At 56.6% G+C, this 15964-nt stretch overlaps 1 protein-coding gene across 1 annotated transcript in view; it reads left to right on the forward strand.

The window, feature by feature from the left end:
- The window catches only part of KCNJ4 (potassium voltage-gated channel subfamily J member 4), a 24264-nt gene continuing 8300 nt past the window's right edge, over positions 1 to 15964 (forward strand). Inside the window, exon 1 of the mRNA XM_027540792.1 lies at positions 1 to 128. The gene's annotated coding sequence lies outside the window, so the exon portion shown is untranslated. The remainder of the gene's footprint in view (positions 129 to 15964) is intronic.

The raw sequence follows: 15964 nt of genomic DNA on the forward strand, positions 1-15964 counted from the left end.
GCCGAGTTCGCGGGGAGGGGGCGCCGGGACTCCCCTCTCCCCGCCCGGGACGCCGCCCGCCCGATCGCGCCTGGGATGTAGAGCCTGCTCGCTGCCTGCCGGAGACTCGTCGGACCCTGCGCCCCGCGGTAAGCCGGGCCCGCGCTCGCCGCTGGCGTTGTCCGTCCGTCTGTCCGGCCTCGTGCGTGTCTGTGTGTCCCGGGACCTGGCGGCTCGGGCCCCGCTCGCTCTGAACCTGATCTCTAACCCGGGTTTCCGCTGCCAGGCGCGCGTTCAGCGCGGTCAGGCGATTCCCCGGGATCTGGTGAGTTTTGTCCTCTATCCGTCGTCGTCGGAAGCATCGAGGTCTGGGCGTCTGCCAGAAAACGGGGGTAGAGGTGAGGGAAAGGCGCTTGACCTCCTGTCCCGGCCATGACCTTTCCCTGCCTCCACCCACCTCCAGTTGTCACACTGGGTTGGAGGAGTTTCGAGGCAGGTGACTTGTGGCAAGGGGGGAGGGGGGAAGGGTCCGTCTCCTTTCCATCTCCCCAGCTGCAGCCTGTTGGCAAAGGGCCCTGCCTGAACAAAATCCCACTTGTGTTTCGAGTACCTACTTTGGACCCCAAGACCCTAGGGTGGGTGGACGGGTATCCAGGGAAGAAGGCAGTTCATCTTTCACAGTGTGGGAGGCAGGCTGTGGAGAGAGGCTAGACTGCTTTTCCCTGCCCAGACGGAGAACCCCCAGGAAAGAGAGGTTTGAATGAGCCCTGGAGTAGGGAAACTTCCCTGCAACTGCGACAGTGTCCAGCATTCCCCCCACCAGCATCTCCATCACACTTCTGCCTCCAGAGCCCAGGCTCTACCATGGGGAGGGGTTGGGGGTGGGGGAGAGACAGGTGGAGGGTAGCCTGGCTAAGTTGGCAGGTGAGGGCCTCAAGAGCAGTAGGGTGTCAAGAAGCAGGTTGAGGTATTGGGGAACTAAGAGAGGGAGGCCCAAGAGCCATCCATGCAAGGTTCAGAGAGGAGCTGGGCTGCTGAGTGTGTGCATGTGTGTGTGTAAAATGTCTATTCTGCTTCTCCCCCACATCCAGTCTTGTGACCTCCAGGGCTTTGGGATTTGGGGGAGCCCTTAGCAGTATTTGGGGGCCTGAGAGCCAAACTGTGGCCCCAGCTTGGACAAAGATGGAGGGAACAAAATTTAGAAGAGAGCAGTGGGGTAAGGGCTGAGGTGCAACATGGCAGGAGCCAAGGCTATTGGCTGTTGAGCTGACCCATAGCCAAATCAGAAGGCTGAACCTAGAACATTCTACTCTGTTCTCCACTGAGAGGATGGGCTTTCTCTGGGGTTTTCCATGCCGGGCAGTGGGCCTTGTATATCCTCCATTCAGGCTCCTAGAAATCAGCTCAGCTAGCTGAGGAGCCAGCACGGTGGACAAGTCCCTCTTCTCTCTGACCCTCAGCCTCCATATCTGTGGAATGAGGACACCACTGCATGTCCCACTGACCTCCAAGTCGGGGTGGGGGGCCTTGGCTCACATGAGCTGAGAGCTGTTCACAGGCTGGGGAACGCACTGAGCAGTTGGGAGTGAGGATTCCTTTTACCTTCGGGAAGATGAAGAGCTAATGGGGAGAGGGGAATATGGCCTGAAATAGAGCTGACCAAGAAGAGGAGTGTTCAGAATTAGAGGAGGGACTTGGGGCTTGGGAGCTAGTCCTCAGGAACCTTTGGGTTACCCTTGAATGAGAAGCTTCTCTCCCATAAAAAGTTTTGGGGGTGACTCGGAACAGACAGAGCTGGCCTTGAATTTCTGCTGGGTGACCTTGGGCCTCTTGCTTGACCTCTCTGAGCCTCAGTTTCTCCAACTGGAGAGTGGTACTGATGGTACTGCCTTCACTGGGTTGCTGAGTGATTTATAGACTATGTCAGGTGTTGGGAAGCAGCGGACACAAGCCCAGAGCATAGTAGGTTCTTAACAGACATTTGCAGAGCTGAGAATGAAGTCGCTTCAGGAGATGCTGTGAAAAAATTTCTCAGCTTAGGATCTAAGAGGGAAGGGGAGGAGGAACCGTGTAGGCTTACAGGGCGGGCTGGTTCTTAATGTGGATCTGGGGGAGGCGGGGGCGTGTGCTGTGGGGGGTGTGAGGAGGAGGGGGCCCCTCTGCGGGGACCACTGAGTCACGAGGACATGTAAGCGACATGACAACCAGCAACATGGTAACCAGGAGACTAGCGGCGGTGGGAAATGGAGCTGGAGCAGTGTGTTGTGGGGGGGTGGGGGGGCAGGCAGGACCGGCAGCACTGGGCCTGGAGGGTCCGGGGAGCAGCCAGGCTGGCCCCTCAGAGTGAGGAGGGGAGGCCCTGAGCCCAGGTTGAGCCAGGGAGGAGGTGGGGGCTGGAGTCGAAGGAGGGAGGCATTTGGGGGTCTGCTGGGCAGGGGGCCTTCTCCCGCACCTCCCAGGCTCCTCGCTCCTCTCCTCCACATCTCCACTTTTCATGCCTCTCCCCCTAGGATGCCAAATTTGGCTCACGCAATCTGTCGTCTCTCTTCTGAGATTGGCACCGGGACCAAAGCTGAGTGCATTACATCAGCGCCGCTCCCCCTGCACGAGGAGAGAAGGAGAGGGAGGGACAGAGGGCTGGGGGCAAGCGGCCAACCCTCAACTTTCTTTCCTGTCTTCCTGCTCACTCTTCCCCCTCAGTCTCAGGTGTTGAGGGCTTCTGGAAGCCGCCAAGCCGGGCCTTGAGGCAGGATGAGGGTCTAATCATGGCGATCCCTGAACAGGGCAGGAGGTCAGACCGTGTTGCTGTCCCTCTGGCAGGGTGAGGCCCGGGAGGCAGGGAGCCTGGGTTCTGGACCTCAATCTGTCATTGCTTGGCCTGTGTGACCTTGGGCAGCCCCCTGACACAACCACCCTGGGCAGAGTCTACATCTGGATAGAAAACAGTTGGCCATTTGAGATCTTGGTGACTCTCCTGAAAACAGATGCCCTTGAGTCCTGCTGCTCTCTTGGTCACAGAGTAGGAGTTTTGAACTTTGGCTCTCTGTGACCTTGAGCAAGTGACTTCACTTCCCTAGGCCTCCATCTCCTCACCTGTAAAATAGGGCTGGCTGGGGTAGAGCCCTCAAAAGCACTGGATGTGAAAAAGGTAATAGACACAAAAGAGGAACATGAGGGAAGAGACAAGGTCTCTGGCTTGAAACCAGACACTTGGAGACCCCATGGCTCCTGGTACGCCAGCCTGGAGGTAGGGTGCAAGCTGAGCAGCCACTGACAAGACAGGGTTTCAATTCAGACAGAAGGGTTGGCACTTACATCATTGATCTGATAGTCTTATTTATTTATTTTGCAAAAATGAAAACTTAAGCCCAGAGAGGGAAGTAAACCCCACCAAGGTCACAGTGATGGTTTGGGGTTGGAAGAAGCAGAGCTGGGGCCTGAACCCAGAGCTGCTGGCTTCCAGCCCCAGCTGCAAGCAGAGAGACAGACAGGCACACACACGCCTCCTGTGGAAGGCTGAGTCCAGCCCAGACAGGACCCAGGAGCTCTAAGGAGCTCCAAGAGACCCTTGGTCCCTCCCTCCTCCCTGCCTGCTTCTTGGCTGTCCCACCCCCACCTTCTCTGACCATTAATCCCATCCCTTGCTTAGTCTATTTGAAAAGCTGTCTTTCAGACTAATTTTCAAGCCAGTTTCAGGCAGTTCCCGTCAGAGACAGGCTGGATTGGGGGTTAAGATGGAAGATTCTGGCCCCTTCTAGAAGATTCCCAGAGCTGGAGGTGCTTCTGTGGATGTTTTGTGAAGTAGTGAGCTCTTCATTCCGGGAGCTATTCAGGCAGAACCAGATGAGTACCTGCCAGGGGCCTGAGCTGGTGACTCCTGCTTTTTGGGTAAGGTTGATAACATCCTCATTTCCAAGATCTCCAGGGTCTCTGCTGTCCCCAGGAGGGGCTGGGAAGCAGCCCCGTCACTTACCGGCTTCCAGAAAGAAACAGCGTCGCACCAGACATCAAGCTAGGAGCCTTTATAAAAAGCCTTCTCATTTAACCCTCCCAGCAACCCCACAATGTCGAACCGAGGTCCCCGTGTTACAGATGGGGGAGCCACGGCTCAGAGAGTCTCTGTGATTTGTCCAAGGTCACACAGCAGGGAAGTGGAGGAGCCTGGATTTGAGTGCGGGCCAGTCCGATTCTCTGGGGCTGTCCCTGGGACTTCCTTGAGGAAGAGTGGAAAATGTCCCTCCCCTGGGCTGGGGCTTGGCAAGAGATGGCGTGTCGCCTCCACAACATGACACCCCCTCAGAGATCCTCTGAGGGCTCCATTCTGAAGACATAGAAATAGACATGCGCCTAGGAAGAAAACTCATTTTACAAAGGGGAAGACGGAGGCTCAGAGACAGCAAATGGCCTGCCCAAAGGTGACTGAACAGTTAGATTTGGGCCAGGGCTCCATCCCCTGCACTGGTGGCAAGGGGGGGTCTTTGGGCTGATGGTGGAGTGAGGTCTGGGGCTGGGGGTGCAGACTGTGGGTGGTTTGGCAGAGAGCTGCGTGCGTGGTTCTGGGCTAGGGGAGCCAGCCTTGGGAACAGGGAGAAGGGAGCAGGGAGAGAAACCAATGGGGACGTCAGGTCCACCTCTGTCCTCCCTGGTCCTGACCTGGGACTGCCCACAGCTGTCAGTGTCATACAACATGCAAGGTCTGGAGAAACCGTGGGTGGGACCTGTCTGGTGAGAGAGAGGGTCTTGGAGCCAGGAGCCATGGGTGTGGCTCCCTGTGTGACCTTAGATCAGTTCCTCACCCTCTCTGAGCTTGGTGGTCAAGAATCTGGACTGGGTGATCTGTGTCCACAAAGTAGCTGTGATTGGGCTGTCCTCTAGAAATGCTCCTCCCATTCCCACGAGGACCCTGGGCCCCCGGGCGAGGGGCAGGCAGGAATCCTGGGGATTGGCATAACCTTTAAGCCTCCTCAGCGACTCAGTCCTCCTTGGAGTGTGGGGGGGATCTCGGAGCGCAGCCCTTCTTCTCTTTTTCATCTTTATTTTTCTCCTGCTCCCTCTTCTTCTCGCTACGTGGGCTGATCGCTGCTCAAACTTTTAATTCAGATGGTAATTGAAATAATAATATGGGCTGAGGCCCCTCTGCTTGTGACGCTGCAGCTGGTGGAGCTCAGCTATGAATAGACCTTGAGTCACACACGCGCGCGCGCACACGCGCGCGCTCCTGCAGGCGCGCACACAAGGGACTGCCGGGGTGGTGGGTGGGGTGCAGCCAGGGGGCGGGAGAGCTCACGCTCCAGCTAGCTCTGGGTCTCGCCCCTCCGCCCCCGCCCCATTCCCAAGGGCCTGGGCCAGTTCTGCCCCCGCAGCCCGCCGTCTGGTCCCCATGTTGAACCTGACTTGGGCGTCGATGATTCTGACTGTTCACAGACCGGGAAACTAAGGCTCCGCGAGGGGGAGGGGCCGACTGGACACAATCGGAAAGCGACCAGACTCCGGTTTGAAACCGAAGGGGTTTGCCAGGCTCCCAGACCACTGCTTCTGTTCAGGACTCACAGGCCAGGCAAACCGGTGGGAGGAGCGCTGGGGTGCGGCCCCCAGGGCCCCCACCAATGCTTCCCCGTCTCATCCCCTCCCAACACACACACACCCCCTCTAACTCCTGCGCTCTCTGGCCCACTATCACACACACTTTCTCTCACATGCTTGCACACACTCACATCCGTTCACTCACACACTCATACATGTGAACGGCTCTGATGGATGGCAGCTGGGGTGACAGAGGTTTTCCCAGAGGTCCAGTTGCAGGAGCGGGACACGGTCTGATGTGCCAGGCTCTACACTGGACTTTATGTTTGTGATCTCACTTAATCCTCTGCAGCACCCTGTGAAGGCCATCACTCCCACTTCCCAGATGAGAAAACTGAGGCTCGGTGAAGGCAGAGTCTGCTCCAGGTCCAACAGGTGGAAAGAGCCGTGTGTTGTTTGTCCTGCTGGGAATGCACCCAGCCCGTTCTAGGCACCCTTCACCCCTCCATTTGGCCCCCGAGGGAAGGACAGTGCACCCTGTCCGGCCACGGCTCTCCTTCCTCTCCTTGCACCCATCCCCTCCCCACCCTGAGCCTGTGGCTACTTGGCCAGTCATTGACCAGCCCTACTCCAGATGCTGGGACATCTGGCCCATGAGCAGGGGGAGGCACCCATGAGGGGCACTGGCAGGTCAAGGAGCAGGGCTATCAAGAAAGGTGGGCCCTGGTGGTTCAGACCCCAGCTGGAGCTGTGTGGGGAGTCGGTGTTGCCATGGTGACCCATCACCCAGCAGCTTGGGTCTAGGCCTGCTTGGGTGGGCCTTGGTGTGGGGTCCGAGGGACTTCAGAAGGGCAGGGGCAAGGTGCGGTGGAGTATGGGTGCAGCTGGGCAGAAATAGCCCCTGGACAATGGAGGCCACTCTTCACCTTTACCCTGCAGCCTTGGCCTGCTCCTGTGTCTGTTTTTTCTCTAGCACTCTGCTGGGAGCCCAGAGACCACAGTGATTTGCCCAAGGTCACACAGCGAGGGTGAAAGAGTTGGGGCTGGACCAGAGCCCAGGACTCCTTCTGATTCCTTTGCCTCTCCCCTTCTAGGGCTGCCGACACCCCCTGTCTCGTGAGATGCTCCCTGTATCTACGCGGGGGATGAGCTGATCTCCTGGGGAAAACCCCTAGGTGGGAGAGAAGGGCAGGGGCAGTAGCCCCCCTTGTCACAGTGGGTGCAGCTGAGCAAAGAAGTTTGCCCAAGTCAGGTAGGCCTGGGACTGGATCACTTACTTGTTCCCAGTGACATTCACCAGGTCAACGTCCCCTGGGAACCTCTCTTTGCTCTTCTGTGTAAAGGGACAACCTCTGGTGATGGAGTGGAGTGGGGGGAGACCCTGGCTTTTTCCTTTTGCTAGCCCATCTGTTCTCGTGCCCACCCAGCCCCACCTGGACTACTAGAATCGGAGAGGACCTTAGCGAGGCCAAGGAGGAGGGGCTGTGTCCACCAGAAGGGGCTGATTCCATTTTACTGATGGGGAGATTGAGGCCTTCCGAGGGGTGTTCACCCAACCTTGTCTCAGAAGCAGAATCGGCACCAAGTTTTACCGTCTGGTGTCTGGGATGCCCCAGTGAAGTCTCTTTCCCACCCCACCCGGCAACTTCTCCCCAACTCCCACCCCACATTCCTGTTGGAGCCTCCCTTCTCCCACTGCAGCCCTGAGAAGTTTAGCCCTCCGTCCCCAGCCTGGAAGAGCTAAGGTGTCACTCAGCCTGGGGCACAGATGGGATGGGGGTCAGAAATTTGGGAACTCCATGAGGCCACGCAAGGGAGGTGGCAGGCCCAGAGCTACAGGGGCCCTGCTGTGGGCGACATGGAGGGGGCAGACACGGCTGCAGTCACTCACGCATGGGCATCAGAGCCCCCCACACCCTTTTCAAGGGGAGCTCCCCACCTTCTGGGGCAGCCCACTTGTGTCTGGAAGGTTCAGCTAATTGCTACCTGCCTGGCCCTGTCGCCTTGGCTCTGACCCTGGGGCCCGAGGACTCCAGCCTATTTCCCTCCCAGAGGCAGACTAGCTCTCCCCTGCTCCCCCTGAGGCTGCACTCCTTTGGCCTCCGTGGTCCTTGTGGGTGAGGGACAGAAAATCTGGGTTTAAGTCCAACCGCACCCCTGAGCAGCTGTGTGGCCTTAAGCAGCCTTTCCACCCCTCCGAGCCTCCATCCCCTGACTCATTGGGTGGGCTGGCGCCCCTGCACCTGCGGGTCACCAGGGAGATCTCGTGAGCCTGGGAGTATAACCTGGCCTGTTGTGGACATGGGCTTCTGTGTGTCCTGCCCACTCAGTGGCCACTCTTGGCAGACTTCCAGGTCCTCAGCCATCACCTTCAGGCTCTGCTGCTCTGGCCATGTTGAGTGTCGGCACCTGATCTCTCCGCTAAGCCCTCCAGACCTGCTGGGTGGTGGGGGTGCAGGGCTGGCTGAGCACCAGCGCCGGGCTGTGCAGCTGCAGATCCTGAGGCCAGCTGACCTTGGAAAGAGCCTCTGTCTGGCTGGGCCCCAGGGCCACCCCCTAGACACAGGGCAGGAGCCGGGCCACAGGGAGGAGAGGGACCCGAGTGGAGCAGAGAGCAGGCCATAGCCTCGTGCTCAAGCTGGCCCAAATCCCTGAGATAACAGGCCAGGGGACAGCGAGAACAGACAGCCAGCCCTGGGAAGGACTTCTAGTCATCAGCTGCCTTAATAGCTTGGCACAGCCTCACTCCCCACACTCGAGGGAGCCGCTGAGAAGGGGCTGAGATCCCTATAATGGGAGGTGGGCAAGCAACTGCTCTGACATCTGTTGTAGGGGACAGCAGTGGGTTCTAACCCAGAACCGGGGAAGGGATTGGACCCAGAACTGAAGGATTGGACCCAGAACTGAAGTCACTCCTGTCTGGGCCACAGCACAGTGGTCCTATGACCGTAAGGATCTGACAGTCTTGTCCAAATATTCCCCCTTGGCCTCCAACAACTCACCCCACAGTTGTGCACCCCCACCCCCAAAAAAGCCCACAATCCAAGAAGTCACTCACAGCTTCAAGATAAGCTCTAGATCCCGTCTCAAACCATTCACAGCTCCTAAGCACCACGAAGGTCTGTGCTTTTCAACCTGTGTCCAGGTCCTGACCCGTTAATGGTTGTGAAATTGAGTTTGTGGGTCCACTATTTATTTTTTTGTTAATGAAATAAAAAGATTTCAAATACTTATATGCAGTGAGGGCAAATATTACTTTGTGATGCTCCTGTGCGTGCAAGTCACTCAGTCTTGTCCAACTCTTGGGACCCCATAGACTGTAGCCCGCCAGGCTTCTCGGTCCATGGGATTCTCCAGGCAAGAATACCAGAGTGGGTTGCCATATCCTTCTCCAGGGGATCATCCTGACCCAGGGATTGAACCTAGGTCTCCTGCATTGCAGCCAGACTCTACCGACTGAGCGAATAGGGTGAGGCTCCTATTTCAGCTTTTAAAATATATGGACCGTATTGTGTAACAAGTACAGTATGTTTGCTTTTACTCTGGGTCTTGATCAGAAAGTTGGAAAGCTTCTCCTCTGTGTAGAAATCTTGGAATTGCCACTGAGAAAGGCTTGAGTGTCCAGATTCTTTTTTTCTGGGATGTTTGGTTTCTGAGAATGTACTTGCCAAAAATTGCTGCTTTTCTCTCCTCAGACCTCTCTTTTTCCAGTAGCCCACTTAGCTCCAGGCCCCTGAGCCTCCTGGTTAATCATCCCACCCTGAGGCCTATGTCCCACTTGCTGCCCAGCCCAGCCCTGGTTCCCCTTTGGGGAATGTCTTTTGCTCCATGTCTTTCCGGGGACCTTCTCTCTAAGCCCTCTGGCCGTGAGGACCCTCTCCTCCTGTCTGCAGATACTTGTACACAGAACTCAGCAAAGCAGAGTGCTGTTGTATTCATTTTTTTCTCTCCGCACACAGTAGGTTGCTCAATAAATGTTTATTCATTCCACAATAATTTACAGAGTGCCCTCCGAGGGAAGGCACTGGACTGTGTTGGACACACACCAGGCAGGAGTTGTTGTAGAGTCACTAAGTCGTGTCCAACTCTTTTTGACCCCATGGACTGCAGCACGCCAGGCTTTCCCATCCTTCACCATCTCCCAGAATTTGCTCAAACTCAGGAACATTGAGTCGGTGATGCCATCTAACCATCTCATCCTCTGCTGTCCCCTTCTCCTGCCTTAAATCTTTCCCAGCATCAAGGTCTTTTCCAATGAGCTGGCTCTTATATCTGGTGGCCAAAGTATTGGAGTTTCAGCTTTAGCATCAGGCAGGAGGGCGGTTGCCATTCCAGCTCAGCATGTTTTTAGGGTGATGAAGGAATGAATAAATGGAGTCTGAAGTCTGGCCTCAGGAGCCAGCTCAGACGGTCTGACGGGTGAGCTTGTAGCTCTTTGCCTGCACATAGTAGGCATTCTGAGAGCGACAGTCCCTCGTGGCTGTGGATGAGCAGGACTGTTCCTACCGCTGTCTCTGGCCCTTCCGAGACCTGTCTGCCACTTTCTCCTGCTGGCCCTGCCTGTGGCCCATACCACCACTGCCCCCTCCTGTTCTTGGAGCTTCTCTTCTGGGCCTAGTACCTTGGGCACCCCGCTGGGAGGACACCTGGGGACACCTGCGAAGAAGCCAGTGCTCCATGAGAGCATGAGGCGCAGGCCAAGGCCCCAGACGTCCTGCCCTGCTCCAGCACCGCGGAAGGTCTCCTTCTGGTCCCCGCTCAGAGGCCACCTCCACTGAGAGGTTCTCCCTGACTCTGGTGACAAAAATAGCTCCTCCTGGTCACGTTCTGTCACATCACCCTCCTTAGGTCCTTTACGGGAATTATGACAAGCTGAAATTATCTTGGTTTTGGCAGTCGTCGGATGTTTATAAATTGTCCCCGTGTGCCAGGCACTGGGGTTCGGGGTGAAGCGGAGGGTGGAGGTCCCTCAGCACTTGCAGAGACTGCGGGTGAAATAGGTTTGGATCAGACAAACGCTGTGCGGAAGATCAGGACGCAGACGGAGAGCACCTGGGGGACCTCTCAGAGGAGGCAGCCTTTGAGTCAAGACTGGAATGGTAGGAAGGTACGAGCGGGGAGTCTCGGAGGATCTTATCCAGAAGGGGCAGCCAATGTACGGACCCAAAGGGACAAGAAGGAAGACCCGCGCGGGCATGAGGTCAGGGTGGGAGTGGAGAGGGGAGATCAGAGGGCAGGAGGGCTCGGTAAGAAGCAGAGCTTCACGCTGAGGAGTGACGTGGGTCCTCAGCCCGTGCGGAGACAGGATTGCATGGGGAGTGGAGGCAGGAGGCTCAGAGAGGACCCCACGGGGTTGCCCGCGGGGGTGTGGCTGGCTGCAGGGAGGGCGCTGCAGGCTGGATGGACTCAGCGTGGGGCCCGAGTCTGGGCCTCAGTCCCTCCCTTCACCCGCTGGGGCAGCTCCTGAACTCCCGCGGGTACGGTGGGGAATGAAAATAGCAGCACCCAACTCTGGGATGTCATGAGGGTCAAAGGAGCCTCCAGGGCTTGGCCCAGAGTAAACACTGTTTTAATTGCTCAGTCGTGTCCAACTCTTTGCGACTCCAGGGACTGCAGGCCACAGGCTCCTCTGTCCGTGGTTTCCTTCTCCAGGGAGAGTAAACACTAAATGTTGGTTATTGTGCTGTTATCCTGATGCTTGGGTTTGGGGAGGGTTGAAGGTGTGATGCCTGAGCGGCCCCCAGGAGGTCACAGACTGAGATGGGGAAGGCAGGGGAGGGGCGATCCTCCCATCTTGGCTGTGCTGGGTTCGCGATGCCTCCTGACCCTGGAGCAGGAGCGGAATCTGCTTGTTTTGGGAGGGCGATCAGGGCCAGGTGGTATCTTAAGTGGAGGCTGAGCCTGGACACTGAGTGGGTTCTGAACAGAGAGGCTGGGAGGGGGTGACCCGGAGAGAGGCCCTCAGACCTGGAAGACTTGAGGAGGGCGGCAGGGGCGAGCCAGTGGCCTCCGTGAGAACCACTGGGAAGACCATGGGCTCTCAGGAGGGGCTGTGAGGGGCTGTGGAGAGAGCTGGATGACAAGTCATCCCCTTCAAGACGGGTCTATGCACAGCTGATAACCCTTTACCCTCCAAGGTCATTTTTCACCTTTGCAACATGCCCATGAAGTGGGCGTTATCCCTCCCCTTTTTATGGAAGCAATTCAGAGAAGTTAAGACGTTTTTCCACGGCCAGTCAGCACCTAAGTGAAGCGTTTGTTCTCTCCCCTTCCGGGATCACAGTCCCTTTCGAGGACCTTATGAATGCTATGACCCTTCTACACATATGTACATACCAATTTGAAAGTTTTCTATGTGTCTTTTTTTTTGTTGTTGTAGGTGATACATTCAAACGGTTCTAAAATTAAAAAGACACAAACAGGAATACAGTGAGAGTTCTCCCTCCCACCCCTTCCCCAGCTACCTGCTTCCCCTCCCTGGAGGCAGCCCGTGTCACCTGGGTCTCCATCCACAGACAAGCCCAGACGAGTAAATATGTGTATCTATAAATTTCTTCCCTCTCCTTTTTTGTACAAATGGTAGATACTATACTCAGTGTTCCCCATGGTCGCCTTTTTTTTCACTTAAAAACACATCTTAGAGACCCACACGGCTCCTGACCGGCCTCCCCCTCCTTTTTTCCTGGCTACGTGGCACGCCATCCTGTTTGGGCAGCTTCCAGTCTGGGCCGGGCACACCCGGCACCTGGCTCCTCGAGTGCCTGACTGACTGCAGGCCCTGGTCCCAGGAGCCCACACAAGTGTCACCGGCAGTCCTGTGGCTCTCCGAAGCCACCCGGGGTGGCCTCTGCCGAATTACCCCTGGCACTCAACTCTGATCCCCTTACCCACCCCCGCTACACACACCTCTTCTCAGGTTTGGCCTGTGAGCCCCGTGGAGAATCCAGAGAATCCTGTGTGAGCCAAGGGCATCAGCCCTGACTCCCACAAGTCTGAGAGACCTACCTGCCCAGCCCCAGCTCCTGGAGATGTGTTTGCTGAGCAGCCAAGGATGGGACAATGCAGAAGGGGCTGGTCATGGGGACAATGGGGGAGGGGCTGGCCAGGATCTCCACCCCTACCCTGGCTGGGGAGCTGGGGTGGGGAGGGCAGTCGTGGGCTGTCCTAAAGTCACCTCTGCTCCTGCCCCCTGCCTTCCCCTCCTCCCTCAGCTCTGCCCAGCACCTTGCCTTCTCCTCTGCCAGTGAGGAGTCTTCACCTGTTTTTGGCTGGGAAGAGAGAATGTGTCCCAATGGGGAAGGCAAGTGGGGCCACTGGCTTTGGTGGGCTGGGCTGGTCTGGTCAACTGGTCAACTCTGTTCACCTCCCTCCTTCTCCCGGCTTCAAGGGCCCCACTATCCTCACATTCCCCTCCCTCTGCCTCTTGGCCTCCATCTGCTTAGCCAGGTTCTCGTTGACGTGCAGGAGATGCTTGGGGCTGGGTCTCAAGCCCCCCTCTCTTCTCATCCAGCATTCCTGCCCAGGAGATCTCATCCACTCTCACACCTTACAACCTCCCCGAGGTGTGCCCGTCAGATGAGTCTCCTGGACTTCCCCATGTGGCCATTCCAAGGCCACTGCACACTGGGAACTGTTGCTCCTTAGACCTGGTCCTCTTTCAGCATCTCACCATCACCTATTCCTGACACCCCTCTTCCCTACCCTCCACGTAGCCCACCCCCACAGCCTGGGGGCTCTTTGTCCAGAATGTGACCTGGTCTGTTTACTTCTCTCGAGCAATACTGCCACCACCCTCGCAGCTCCAAGCCGCCCATCATCGCCCACCTGGGCAGCAGCAGTAGCCCTGTTGCCGACCTCCAGCTTCCACTGTGCCCCCCACAGCATCCTGGCACATCTCATCCCCCAGTATGTGGGCACACTGGGGCAGCGGTGGCCTCTGAGGCCAGATAAGGGCAGGGTGCCACTGGGGCCATATTGAGGGTTTTTTTTTCTGAAGCCCAGTGGTGGGTACACAAGGGTCTATTATAATGACTGCTTATCCCTAGTTGTCTTAAAGATGTCATGTGAAAGTTTAAAGGATCAAACCAGGCAGAACCTGACCGCCTGCTGTTTCCCATAACCATGAGGGTGAGTTCCACAGCCCTGCACCCCTCTCCCCGGGGCCTCCTCTGGGGCAGCTCTCCTTCCTCTGGCTCACTTCACTCCTGCTCTCTGGTCTTGCTGCAGATTCTCTTTCTGGAATGTTCTACACCTACCTTTCACACAGACACACAACTCTCTGGATTGTCTTGGCTCCCACCTACTCCTCAGGTCTCAGTTTTAAATGTCATTTTCTCAACGAGGCCTTCAGGGACCCCCATCAAAGCAGGGCCCCGTTGTCTTCTTTCTCACATCGCCCCATACTTTTCCTTCAATCATCTCGCTATAATCCATGGCTGCCGCCTAGGCAAATGCTTGTTATGGGTTACGCAGAAGCTGGATGAGTCCACGCGGTGCCTGACCCGAGGCAAGTGTGCAGTAGGAGTGAGTGCCCTTGAGGGATGAGCAGGCAGCAGAGAGAGTCCCTAGAAGCCACAGCAAGGCCTTGGCTCCCCCACTAGTGAGGGAGCTGAGGTTGTTCTGGGAAAGAGAAGCCTTTGGGGATCCGCCTTCAAATTCCTATAAGGAAGAGGACAAAAGTGTTTAAGGGGCCTCTTTGGTGGGACTGTCTGGCCAACAGAAGGGGTTCCTTTGGGGGTAGGGAGCCGCCCATCAGTCATGGAAGGGGCCAGGCCTCGGCAGTTCAGCAGAGGGCATCCCTGCATGTTAGAGCTGGGCCCTTGGATCCTCCTGCCACTTGGCCATGACTGGAAGGCCCATCTGGACATTCTGGGGAATTCGCTTTCCAAACTTGCTCACCGGATGGCTGAATGGTTGGAGGGAGAGGCGGGGTGCAGAGCTGGAGGAATGAGCCAGTTCGCCCCACACTGCTCAGACCTGGCCAGGCTTGAAGTCAGGGACCCAGATCTTGGCTCCAGCTTGCCCTCTGACCCAGTTTCCCCTTTCCCGACAAGACTGAACTGGACAGAACTCGGCACGAAGAAGGGCAGGAGGGATAAATGCTTACTAAGTGGAAGAGACTTTTGATGTGACAGCGTTATTCCAAGGCCAGGAGAACAGACTGTCTAACGGATGTGCACTGGCATCGACTTCTCGGGTCCAAATCCTGGCTCTACCACTTGTGAGCTGTGTGACTTTCGGCAATTTGTGGAACCTTTCTGTGCCTTGGTTTTCTTACTTCTAAAGCAGGGACAGGGAATTTCCCGGCGGCCCAGTGGTTAGGACTCACGCTTTCACTGCAGGGGACACAGATTTGATTCCTACTTGGGGAACTAAGAGCCCGCAAGCCACGAGGTGTGGCCAAAAAAAAATTAAAAAAATAAATAAAGTAGGGCTGAAAATGGAAACTTCCTCTGAGGTCACGGTGAGGACGGCAGGAATTGATCAGCGTAAAGCACTCAGAACAGTGCCCGCCCAGAGCAAGTGCGTACTAACTGCTCTGTGTGGATTTTGCTCCGTCACACCGTGCCCAGTGGGGGAGGGACTGCGCGTGCAGTGGGATTTCGGGGTACCAAAGAAGGTGTGGGGGAGGAAGAGCATTTCTTGAGTCCCCACAGTGTGGCCTGCACTTTTATGACAGTTGACAATCTGCTTCTGGCCCTCAGGACACCACCCTGCAAGGTAGGCGTTCCTACGTTCCTTTGCAAATGAAGACACTGAAGCTTAGAGGTCAAGGATCCTGCTGGTGCCAGACAGGACTGAGCCTGCTTCCCGCCCAGCTCTGTGAGAGTCTGAGGCCACTGCTCTTATTCACCTGCTCCCTCGAGCTGGTGGAAGAAAAGTTGGATGGGGCCACGTGATGGTGCCGGGTGGGCTGCAGGGCAGGATGTCTGAAATCCAGGGATGGAGTTTCAGAAAAGGACTGTTTGTATCACTTATCAACCTCTTACTCTGTGCTGGGCACCTGTGCATGATCCCATTTACTCCTCAGTGAGGCATACTATTCGTCCCATTAAGGATGTGGCTCGCAGGGACCAGAGAGGTTAAGTAACTTTCCCAAGGTCACACCGTCGGAAAATGGCACAGAGACTCCAGAGTCAGAGTCACTGCCCTGGGAAGGGGAAGGTGTGGGATCTCAAGACTCGTCAAGAGAAGATAGTTCAACCTCTTGGGGGCCTGCAGAGCAGGACAGGGGCCTGCAGAGGGCCGTGGGCAGGACGGGACACTCTCCTACGCCCTCAGTGCCTCTTACTCTTGGAGGCACTGAGCTCAGCTGCCTGCATTAAGTCTTTTCCCTCCTCCAAATCTCTGGGTGTATATGATTAAAGGACAATCCCCCAATCCCTCAACCAGATAGTCCAGGCCTGAGAGGCCTCAGTCAGAGCTGGGGTAGAGGGAGGCCCTGTGCCCCTCAGAGGGCTGG

The sequence above is a fragment of the Bos indicus x Bos taurus genome, chromosome 5 (assembly GCF_003369695.1).
Source record: "Bos indicus x Bos taurus breed Angus x Brahman F1 hybrid chromosome 5, Bos_hybrid_MaternalHap_v2.0, whole genome shotgun sequence".
Classification (NCBI taxonomy): Eukaryota; Metazoa; Chordata; class Mammalia; order Artiodactyla; family Bovidae; genus Bos; species Bos indicus x Bos taurus.